Genomic DNA, 12336 nt, shown 5'->3' on the forward strand with positions numbered 1-12336 from the left:
GAGTTGGTTAAGCCATCAATCCTTCAAAGTCACCTTCTAAGTTCCTTTTTCCTACTGCAGTTCATTTAAACTAGAGAAAGGGGCTTTTTCTTTCGTATACTAGCTGGAAAGAATATTCCCTAGCCAATGCTGATAAAAGAAAAAGCAAAGTCCTGCAAAATTCTCAGGAAAATTAAGCGCATGCATGGAGTGGTGCCAGGAACCACCCTCTTGACCGTGTCTCCTGCCAGGTGCTGGGCCCTACAGCAGAATCTTGGGAAATTGCAGATCCTTAGAGACCGAAAGGAACTCAGAGCCTATCTAGTCCAACTTCCTCAGATGAGCAAATGAAGTTGTGAGGAGTGAAGTGATTAACCGAGGATGGATCAGCCAGAGTGTTAGAACTGATCACCCTCTTCCATGGATGAATTGAGCAGACTGCGTAGAGTTTCACTCACACTTAGCATTCTCCTTAGCAGCTGGGGTCTGCACACCACTCAAGGTTACACAAAATGTTTTTAGCTATTTTTTTTACCATCTTTTTTTTTTCTTTTAACAGCTACATATTTATTTAAATTGATATCAGAAAAAACAATTAGCCCATAAAAGCTATAAATTTAAAGGTAAAACTGATTTGAAAAAGACAAGTTTATTCAGAAATACTCTAGGTTAAACAAAAAAAGGTGATTTGATTTAATGAAAAAAAATCAGTAAATAATTATAGACTCTGCGATAATATGGCAAAAATTGTGAGGTAGTATACAAGTTGTTAAAATGTGGGACAGGCTGAGCTAGGATAATTCTCTCCTTTTAATAGATGGGTTAGGGTCCATATGTAGGATAAAGATGAGATCTGCTCACAAACAGGACAAAAATATTTTTATTTATGGTTCAGGGATCTAGCCTTACCCTGTCTTATAAGCAAGTCCTAGGATAAGTCATGAGATTTCAATGGTTCGAGGGTTGCCATCAACCAGAGCTTTTTCCCCTTTGAGGTAAATATTGTAAATACATCATGAGAACAGACATTGTTTTGAACTTTTATTGAAACACTTACATTTTGACACTGAAATGATGAGCCAGAAAAGATCCTGCTGCAAATGCTCTAATGAGAATCTGCCACTTATCAGATCCTGGTCTTTTACCTGAAAATTGGCAGATTGGACAGCAACCAGTCTACACTTGTCCTATACAGCTGCTGTTCTGACATGTTTACTACGAACAAATACACTTTGTTTTTATAGGGTGAATAATATCCTGAAAGGGCAACTTGGGTTTCTCATTGCCTAACTTAGGCTCGTCCCAGATATCCTTAGCCTTTAAGTAGCTCTCTTCTTTATTTAAAATGTCTCATTAAGCCCTCCAAATTCACAAAGTTGAGTAATGAGTTGAGTAAGGCATTCTGTTGAGTTTTCCTGTGGTTGTTTTTGTTGTTCGCAAAGTTCCCGCCTTAAAGATTTGTATCTGAAACACTGGTAATCAACCAGCAGAGGCCTAACCCCACTCCCAACCCCCTCTTGCCCTTTGAGGAGGATCAAGCATTAATCCTCAGATTTGAAGTGTATAGACCCAAAACTCTGGGCCCAGAATTCTCTTCTTAGCCCTGGAGGCCCTTGGGTAATCCACTAAACCTCCCACTCCTACAGAGAGACTTTGGTAAGGTTTTTCTGGAGATGTTTTGTCAAAAGAACATCCCAAAGCACACTGAAAAGATGCAAGTCCAGCCCTGGGGTTGGATCCCACAGGCATGTGAATGCTACACAAGCCTACCACATATTATAGGGCAATCCTTGGGTTGGCTTTCAAAATTTCCCAGGGTACATCATGTCCAAGGGCCCTTCCAGAATGTTCCATCATCCTTTATGTTAAATCTGGTTTAAGATACTTATGTGGTGATAGAAATATATCCTCCTTCTTATTCCTTGAACTGCCCTTCAGTCAGAGACCATGAGACCAGTGGGAGTTAAGAACCTGCAAGTGTTTAAACTGAAAACATGTTGACAATTAGAGTCTCACAAGGTAAATACAGTGCCAAGCCTGGGAGAGATCTCACGTGCCTGTTCATAGCTGGCACTCCACACAAGCACTGGAGCTGAGCCCTCACCCAGCCCAGCTCTCTCCCACTACCTGATTCTCTGTTCTCTTTTTCTAGCTTCAGTCCGTAAATTCTGGCCCCAAAGCAGAAGCAGCAGTGTTGTCTGGTTTTTGGTCTTGGCTGGCTTTCCTCTGACTCTGCAGCTCCCATGTGACCTCTCTTTCCTACTCAGTTCTCTCATTCGACTTCCTTCACTTCTTGTTGTCATCTTCTTCCTGCTCTCAAGGACTGGGGTCCTCCTTCCACTGCTCATTCAGCTGAAAACCAGAGCCAAACACATTGGCCCTAGCTCAAGAATTCTACACAACTACCTATTTGAAGACTCGGTTGCTTTAAGACAATATCTACCATAAAGGGGAAATTTCCCTGTTATCATAGGAGATCTTCTTCAAGGGCAAACCATAGCTTCAGAAATTTAAGTTTGAGATACAATCCTGGGAGATTCTCTCTGAAGGCTTGAAGGAAATGGTGGGAAAATATATCGTCAATGGGATGTTTACTATAGAAGAATGTATCTTATATTTTCTATCATCACAGTTAAATGCTTTTTACCAGACATCTCTAACGTTTTCTGAAAATAGGAAATTTATGCTTTAGAGGAGAAAGAGAAGCGAGCCAGTACTTACTGAGCACCTACAGTGTGTCTTTCTCTTTAATAGATCCTATTTCATATTCTAAAACCTACTGGGATTATTTTCAAATGAAGGAAGAAGGGCTCAGAGAGGTCAAATTGTTTCCCACAATCATAGTCATGCATCTAGTTAATGGTTGTGTCAGTTAGAATTTTTGCTCACCTTAGCAAAGCATTCCTATTAACTTAAGCAAAAAAAAAAAAAAAAAATGTATTGGGAAGACATAGGTAGCTCACAGAATTGAGAGAATGTTGAAGAATAGGACAAGGTCAAACCACACTGTAAGAAACTCAGGTTGGAGATATACTTATTGATGATTCTCTTTAAAGGTTGGAATAAGATGGTGAAAAAAATATAGCTTGAAGGACATGTTTAATATGTAAGACTATTTCTAACCCTGGCCAGGTAGCTCAGTTGGTTAGAGCATTGTCCCCATATGCTAAGGTTACAGGTTTAATCCTCAGTCATGGCACATACAAGAAGCAACCAATGAATGCATAAATAAGTGAAATAACAAATCTCTCTCTCTCAAATCAATTTTTAAAAAAGAACATTTCTAGTATTTTGACATCATCATGGGTAAGAAGCCTCTTACTAATTATCTATAATGTCTTCTGACCAGTGCATAGCTTTTACTGTGGGAAGTTCAAGATCCAGTAAGAGAAACCAATACTCAGGCAGGTCAGGCACTGCTTAGGGACCAATCAACTCCATGTTACTCAGCTCAAGACAGAGTGCTCTGAGAAAAAGAATCTGACTCTTGGCCAGGGGTGATTAGTACAACCTGATTTATTATCCCACCAAGACTGCTCTCCATGGGGAAATGTTATTTCCCTCAAAGGAAATCAGGCCATTGCTTTCAGAATACAGGAAGAAGGACTCTGGAAAGCAAAAAACAACACATGTTTCCCATAGTAATGGGACTAGCATTCAAAAGTTATTTTCATCACTTTCTAGTCTGAGGGATAACAGACTTGTCTTCATATACACTCAGAATCTGTTTCCCTCCAGCTTCCTCTGATTGGTCCTGGTTTTCCAAGTTGGAGCCACACACACACCCGTCTATTCTTCCTGAATAGGAGCATAAATATATCTGGCTTCTTAACCTCTTCCTCACATGACACGGGTTGAGTACCTTCCCTACTTTGGTTGTTCTCCTTAAAACTTGCTTCAGCTTGTTTATTTTCCCACTCACAGTATGGTGACCAGAGGAAACTCAGTACCACTTCTGATAGGCTTTGTTCAAAGCAGAGTGCAGCAGACGATCTCAGAATCACAAAACCTTCAAGACCAAATGGTCATTCATTTCCACATCTGTCTGAGCCAGGCTCTAGTGCCTAATAGGTCCAGTTCTGCATCTTAGCATTTCGGATTGTTAGCTGACCCCAGCTGAGTTATTGCTTCTCTGTGAGCAGGCTGCCTTCCTGTTACCTGCAGTCATAATACACATCTAAAGCCACTGTAATGGTTAAATGAGACAATGCATGTAGAGTGCTTGGCACCGTGCCTAGCTCATACATAGCAGGCCCTCTGAATACTATTAGCTTTTATTAGTATTACTCTACCCCAAGGAAGTGGCCATTCAGCCTTTCCATGGCTTCTAGATGTGGATCATTGCCAGAGAAGCCATGTCTGTCCTTCAGAGTTTGCTCAAAGGCACACAAGGGACAGATGGGTCAAAGAGCACAAAATTCAGGATTTATACACACCAACAGAAGAAAATATTATCAGTTGAGAAATAAAAACGACCTTGTGTAATGTTACAGGGTAAGGAAATGGCTTTAAGGTGCTTCCTATTAGGTAGGTAAAGTACAAGCTTGTGTTTTTCAGGATTTGCAAGAAGCAGCCATTGTGTTAGAATCTGTGAAGATAAAGTTCTAATTATGAAGAGGTAAAAAACAATCTGAAAATATTTGTTATTAATAAGATATCTAGTCATCAAAGTGGCTTCTCACACCCATAGTCAGCTCGACTCGCAGGGTGTACACATTTGAATTTACTGCTCCCACACTTACGGGGCACATACAACAAAGCAGGCCTGGAGCAGACATGTAGCGTGCGCCCTAGAAAATGGCCTTTGTCCTTTGCTGAACTAAGACACTGCTCCAGAGGGTTGTCTGAGCGTGGCTAGAAATGGTGGTGTCGGAGACAATGGAAGACTTGAAAGTGTGTGCAGCACTGAGGCCACTAGAGCAGCGATTTTCAACCTTTCTCATCTCATGGCACACAAACTAATTACTCAAATTCTGCGCACCACAAACAATACATTTTTGCTGATCTGACAAAAAAAATAGGTATCATTTTGATTTATTCACACCAGGAGGCTCTTGTTGTGTTGGCTGTTGTCATTTTTTTTTTTTTTTTAATTTGACAATCTAAGGGAAAAGAGGTCAGTGCCCCTGACTAAATAGTCAGGTAGTGCATGTTTTAAAAGTTCTTGTGGCACATCAGTTGAAAATCGCTGATCTGGTGAATAGTTGAGAGAGCTGGTATAGGAGTCAGAAACAATAAGTAGACTGTGACGTCTAATTTGTCCATGAAGGACCAACTCTAAGAGTTCATCATGGTCTGTGAACCCCTGGAACTGTGCCTGTCTCAGAGCAGGAGTTCCAAACTGTGAGTGAATGAATGAATGAATGAATGAACTTAGAACCTGGCTCTGCCACTAACCAACAGTATGATCTCGGGCAAGTTCAGGAACTTCTCTGGGCCTCAATCACCTTGTCTGTAAAATGGAGATCATGAGAATACCTGCTTCGGGATTGTGTGGAGATTAAATGAGAACATGTAGACCTTTTGGCACAGCTCCTAGCACATAGCAAGACATCTGTAACTGGAAGTGATTGTTCTGACTTTCCATTAGTACTGACTTTTGATCAATTCTGATAGTCTGTCAGCAATAGTCTTCATCTAATGCAAATACCTAACGAGTCAAATTGCCAGGTTAGCAGCTGTTTCACCACATGCAATAGTCAACAATGAGACGGCTATGTTTTTGTTTGCTTGTTTGCTTCTGCCAATTGAATTTTAAGATCCTCTGCTTCACTATAATTAACTCTTTGAACTGGCAAGTCGCTTTCAGGGTAATTACCAGCTGCCAATTCTCCCTGCCTCTCCTGCCTCACCACCAGGTCCTGGGTGACTCGCATCCTGGGACTGACTCTTGGGACCTCGGAGCTTTGAGAGCACACAGAAGACTGGGAAGCGCCTGCCATTAATTTGGAAGTGACTTACATAATTTCTGCCATGAAGGGAGACATGTGCAAAAGAGGGAGATTTTATTTTTTTAGAAAACCAACTTGGTAAATTAAAAAAAATGAATTACTTGAAAAATTTCAAAGAGTGCTTTAGTTTGTTTTAGCAATGTTGCTTATAACATGGCAATCTGCAGGTCCCAGGCTCTCTGGTTTGATTTTCCCCCTACTCATCAGTGATGGATATGATACAGAGAAACTGAAGGGCTACTACCAAAACCCCCCTGAATGAAAAGGAAGTCATATTATGTGTGTGGGTCTGTGAAGGCTTTCCACATACTGTACTTTATATATATGATATCATCCTAATCTCCTATTACTTTAAACAGCAAATTACGTTCTTTAATTATGTTTTATTGAAACAGCATTTTTAACTTTAAAAATATACAGATTATATACAATTTACTGAGGGGAAAAAACACAGAAATTTGCTTTTCTGGGCATCTTCTGAAGCTATGCTGAGGAAAAATAGCAAACCTTTTTAGACCGTCTCAAGCCAGACACCATCCTTCAAGGAGCCTATCTTTTGTGCTCTCAATCATATTATGACCTCTTTTAAAAAGAAAGAGGAAAAAGAATTTGGGTGGGGTTGGGGGGTGGGAAGTGACTTTTCAATTCTATTATCTTGGCATTTTGTACCAGTCTGGGGTTTCTCAAGTCTTCAGACACGAAGCACATGTTCATTTTAGACATTAAAAGGAAGAAAAAAAAGTCTGAATACCTTTTCAGTTTCTTCCTTGAGCTGTCTAGAGGGAACTATTTATTTTTCTTCTTTTCCTTGCAAATAGCTAATGGCTTCCAGCCAGGGCTCAGCCCAACCCTTTTGTGCCCTGCAGTCATTGCTGTGTCTTTAAAAGAAAACCGATTCTCTGGAATGCTGTGCGTGCACATGCCTGTCGGACTCAGCAGGCCCCACCTGCCGAGCAGGTAAACCAGATCCTCCGGGAGGCCTCTGCAGCCACATTCCAGCCGGGCAAGCTCCTGCTCTCTAATTGTTACCTGTCAAACAGGCCAACCCGGCACTTGGGTCTGGTCCAAACACGCGCATGTTCCCACGAAACCCTAAACCTGCAAACCTTTGACCTTCCCATAGTTCCTGAGTTGCCTTGGTTATTTTCACCAAGGCTGATTTCAATCCGAATGATGACTTTTTAACGGGCACACGGGTTCTTTTTCCCTCTTATCGCGGATGGTAAGGCCGATCGTGCACTGTTTGGGGTTTCTGGACTAGCACTCGGCGGTCATTCAAGATAACCGGAAGGCATAGGTCAGGGGAGCCGGAGCTCCTGCAATGAAGCCTACGGGCGCTCAATCACTCATGGAAATCGCAGGCTGTCCACCCTGACCAACCGGAGAGGGGATTCCCCAGGGGTCAGAAAAACAGAGGTGACTCACAGGTGAAAAGCAGGCACCGGGCTGGCAGTGGAGACTGCAGCCTCTGGACTCAGCCCCAAAGCTATTACAGGTAGGACCTTGAGCAAGTCGCAGAAATGGTCCAGGCCTCAGCTTCGCTCTCTAGTCAAGAGAAGCCAGAGGACCTGAGGGCCATGCAGCAAGGCAGCCCCGTGTCCAGGGACTGCCAGATGAAATACTACTTCTGCCCTGGCCTCTCCCCACCCCAGCTTGCTTACATCACTGACTCCGGGCCACAGTGGAGGAGGTCCCAGGTGACCCCATGGATAGATCACCCCCTGGCTGTGACGTGCTCCCACGCGTGACATGCCTGGCTCAGGCCACGATGGAGAACTTCAATGTCACATTCGTCTCCCTGTGTGTTAGGAAGAGCAACCGGACCACTCTGCACCCCGACCCCAACACCCTCAACCTTCAGATCAGATCATCGAAGTGGATCCCAGATACTATTCAGATGGGAATGACACATTAGCGATGGAGGGGGATCTCACCCAGATGGCCGGTGAGCTGCGGCGGCTCCGGGAGCTGAAGGAAAGGGGCAGGCTCAGGGGGCTGGGCCCCTTCGAGAACAAGGCGGAGAGCGAGGGCAACACACTGCCAAGCTCAGGAGAGTCCTGTTGGGAGGAGAAGGGCCTGGCTGCCCAGGACAGCGGTGGTGACAGCAAGGACCTCAGCGAGGTCATAGAGACCACAGAGAGCCCGACGTCAAGGACAGCTCCCAGGCCTCCGACTCGGCCTCCTAGTGCCTGCGGTGCTCCTCTCCCTGCCCCGGCCTGCCCATCCCATCCTCACGCCTTGAGGTTTCACAATAAACTTCACTCACTGAAAAAAAAAGAGAGAGAAGAAAGGGGGTGGCACCGGGCGAGAGTCTCTTGCAGCGCCACTTCTGCGTTCTCTCCTTTCACTGATGCCACTCAAAGTCAGAGCACCCTGTCACAGGGGCATCCTGTCACAGGGGCATCTTGTCACAGGAAGCTGCTGCTCCTTCTCCCTAGCTATCTGGGTGGGGGTTGGGGTAGGGGGGTGCGGCTCAGGCACTGCTGGGGCACCCTGGCTCGGCTGAGGGCCGCTCTGACCAGGTTACCAGGTCTAGGGACCTCCTCGAGTGTAGAAAGCCCTGGGCTTCCCCTGTGGGGACATCTGCATAGAATACAGGGCACCCATGTGGACCTGCTTTCCCTCCACATCCCATTCACTGAGCTCATTCTTTTTAACGGTGAGAGGCCATTATTTCGATTACTTTGGTAGCACTGACTGTCCCTTTTATTTTACTGATAATGAATTCAGAATCAAAACTAGAGGCCCACTGAATCCCGGTCCTTCATTTTACGGTTACATCGCCTGAGGCCCGAGAAGGGGTAGGAGTTGCCGAATGCCCCTGGACTCATCAGGCCCCTCCGTGAAGGGAGGAGTTGGTGAACATCATGGGCTGGCAAAACCATTGCCAGAGAAGTGCCACCAGAGGTGCTCCCACGACTGTGCCAATGCACAGAGCAGGAGTTCTCCAGCAGGTTCTGTGGGGCGGGGCTGCCAGGCCAGTTTGCTCGGGGCAGGGGGCGGTTCCTCTTGGGCCGGACAGGTTATTCTACTAAGAGCTCAGGATCACAGCGTGCAGAGCAGGAACTGGCGCTTCCTGCTTGTTCATCCAGCTCAGACTTGTCTGCCAGAGCCCAGCAGGCAGGCCTGGCTCCCAGCAGAACTTCCTCAGGGCTCTGGGAAGGGGGAGTGGGACAGTCTGCAGGCCAGCCTAGCATTCTTCTCACCAGCAGCCCACTTTAGGGGGAGCGAAGTGTCAAGTGCACAGGCTCAAGGAGGAAAATGCCAACCAGAAGCCCACCTGGCTTGTCCTCTAGGGTGCTTTGCTATGGGTGCCAGGATCTCCCACAAAGAAACTTTATATACATATATTTGATTTCAGAAAGTGGAAGGGAGAGGGAGAGAGAGAGAAACATTAATGATGAGAGAGAATCATTGATCGGCTGCCTCCTGCATGCCCCCGACTGGGGATCAAGCCCGAAACCTGAGCATGTGTCCTTACCGGTAATTGAACCGTGACCTCCTGGTTCATGGGTCAAAGCTCAACCACTGAGCCACACCAGCTGGGCCACAAAGGGACTATTTGTACTGAAGGGGCCTTCCGCGGTCAAACTGGATGAATGGGCACTTTATCCTCTTGTGAATACCTCTGGAGACAGGTAGACCACTGTGTGGTTGCTTTAAAACAAATATTAAACAGTATTTATGTAACATCCCTGATTAGCATTATTTTCTCATTGCCCAACACAAAACTTCCCACAAATAATACGTTGTAAGCTATCAGCTTCTGTCGACCCCCAAACGTCCTCCTTTTCATGTTTTTGCCCTGGCTCACTCCACGCATTGACTGTGGACCACTGAGCAAGACATGTCAGCCTTCTGGGACCCAGTGTCCTTATCTGCACAAGGGGAACCACTGCCTTCCTTCCCCAATAGCCTCCCTGTGAGGAATCAAAGAGAAGGCTCCCTGCCTGCTATGGAATCTTGCACATAAAATGCATTGCATGTCAGCTATTTTTGTTGCTGCTGTTGATATAAAACGTATTAAAGTAGTGACCCACATAGCCCAGTTTCAGAATGGTCTGTCTGGTGGTCAAAAAGTAACTTCAGCCCTAGCCAGTTTTGCTCAGTGGGTAGAGCGTCAACCTGTGGACTGAAAGGTCCCGGGTTGGATTCTGATCAAGGGCACATGCCCGGGTGGCGGGTTCAATCCCCAGTAGGGGGCGTGCAGGAGACAGCGGATCAATTATTCTTTCTCATTGTTGATATTCCTCTCTCTCTCTCTCCCTTCCTCTCTGAAATCAATAAAATATATATATTTTTAAAAAGTAACTTCAGAATACAGATTTCTCTACTTGTTCCCCAACATGGGAAGGGGGCTCTGGTTTCCTCGCTCACCCAGCAGTTCCCTGGGAGTGTACTGTCTTAAATTCTAGGCTCTTCCCCTGCTCCTCACACGTCTTACTGGTTTTAAACAGATTTTAGTATCAAAGATTCGAAAGCGTGATTAGAAAAGGCAGTGTGAAGGAGAGGGTGCTTTTGGATTATAGCTTGGGGTCTTTCCCACCACGGCTCTTCTCCTCTTCTGTTGGCTCAGCTCAAATGACCGCATGGCAGTAGGCAGTAGCTATGTTGGATGATTGTCCCCCTCTGACCCTTTCTTTAGGCCACCACACTGATTACAAAGCAGGCCTTCAGAGAAAGGAGAAGAGAGAATCCATTCACCAGGGAATCACCTCCCAATCCTCAAGTGCTAATAGCCCTCGTGAAGCTCCTGGCTTTTCTGAAACAAGAATGGCCCAGGGCTACCCAAGCACACTCCATAGTGCAGGGCCAGCCTGCCCCAGGCAAAAGCAATTCGGTGGTCTCGGGGTGGATGAGGATGGATGGGGCCAGTGAAGTCTGCAGGACATTTGACCCAGGAGTTGATAAGGAACTACATCAGATAAGGTCCTACAAGGAAAAAATTGTTACATCCACGCTGACTGATCCCACTACATCCAATGGATCACAAAATCCCATCAATTCTACTCAAATCCGTTGACTGCTCAATGCTCAGTCTCCCATTTAGAGCACTGAGGTTTTGCATTTGAATTAATAAAGCAGCTCCTAACCTGTCTTCTAAGAATGGTTTATGTGGCTTTTTGATGTTTGCCTCTGCAGCCTCATTCCTGGACTTCCCCCACCCCCACCCCCCATCTGCCCCAGGGCACCCTGCACAGGCTGTTCCCTCTGCAGGGAACACCCTCCTTGCCTAATCCCTACTCAGTCTTCAGTTCTGCTGAGACAATGCTTTCCACGGGACTGTCTATCTCAAAACTCCTCTGAAACCCCCTCCCAGGTTCTAAGCAGCATGCTGGCAGGCACAGCTTCCACTTTAGTCAAGACTGTGCCTGGTGCAGTGCCTGACCTATCATAGCTGCTCAACATGTGTTTTCTCATTTAATCTGTATAAAGGCCCTAGCACAGGTGTGGCCACGCCCACATGGCAGATGAAGAAATTGGAGTTTAGAGGCGTAAAGTAACTCGCCCAAGGTCATCCGGTTAGGGACAGAATCTAGATTTTATTTATTTTTATTTATTTATTTGTTTTATTATTATTTTTTTAATCCTCGTCCAAGGACATGCTCAGAGAGAGGGAAGGAGGGAAGGAGGGAGGGAGAGAGAGATAGAGAGTGACCGAGAAGCATCGGTGTAAGAAACACGGATCGATTGCCTTCTATACGTTCCTCAACTGGGGATCAAACCCACAACCCAGGCATGTGCCCTGACCAAGACCGAACCAGTGACCTTTCTTCACATGGGACAATGCTCAACCAACTGAGCCATCCTGCCAGGCTATTTATTTTTTATTTATTGATTTGAGAGGAGAGGAAAGGGGGGAGAGAGAGAGACATCAATTTGTTGTCCCACTCATTTATGCGTATTCACTGGTTGAATCTTGTATGTGCCCTGACCAGGGATTGAACTAGAAACCTTGGCATGTCAGGACGATGCTCTAACCAACTGAGCTACCTGGCCAGGGCTCAAAGCCTATATGTTAATCCAGGCCTACAGGATTGAAGTCTGTGCTTTTAACTTCTACACGATGCTTCCACCAGAATACTCAAGTCACAGCTCAAGTTCAAACTGGAGCAAACATGTTACCTTTCAGAGGAAGATGTGCAGGGCCCCTTGGGAGCCGTTTCTGATGGAGCCATTTTACTCCCATGAGTACTTAAAAGAAACTTGTAAGAGAAAGCTTTTATAATGATTTGAAAAAGAAGTTTGGACGCAGATACACCTTTTGCCTCCAGTTTAGATGCTAGCGGCCAGAAAGTTTTATGAGAGTATGAGGTTGGAAGGGACAGTTGTCCAAATGCAGAAATGTATGGAGTGGCTAGAATGGCCTTAGAGAAGAGGGCCCCTGAGCCTGGGAGACAGAGCT

General features: G+C 45.4%; 1 pseudogene; it reads left to right on the forward strand.

Annotated features, from left to right (window-relative positions):
- Nucleotides 1-7162: 7162 nt before the first annotated feature.
- On the forward strand, nucleotides 7163-8116 carry LOC118670690 (annotated as a pseudogene).
- Nucleotides 8117-12336: the final 4220 nt, after the last annotated feature.

The sequence above is a fragment of the Myotis myotis genome, unplaced genomic scaffold (assembly GCF_014108235.1).
Source record: "Myotis myotis isolate mMyoMyo1 unplaced genomic scaffold, mMyoMyo1.p scaffold_m19_p_16, whole genome shotgun sequence".
NCBI classification, from domain to species: Eukaryota; Metazoa; Chordata; class Mammalia; order Chiroptera; family Vespertilionidae; genus Myotis; species Myotis myotis.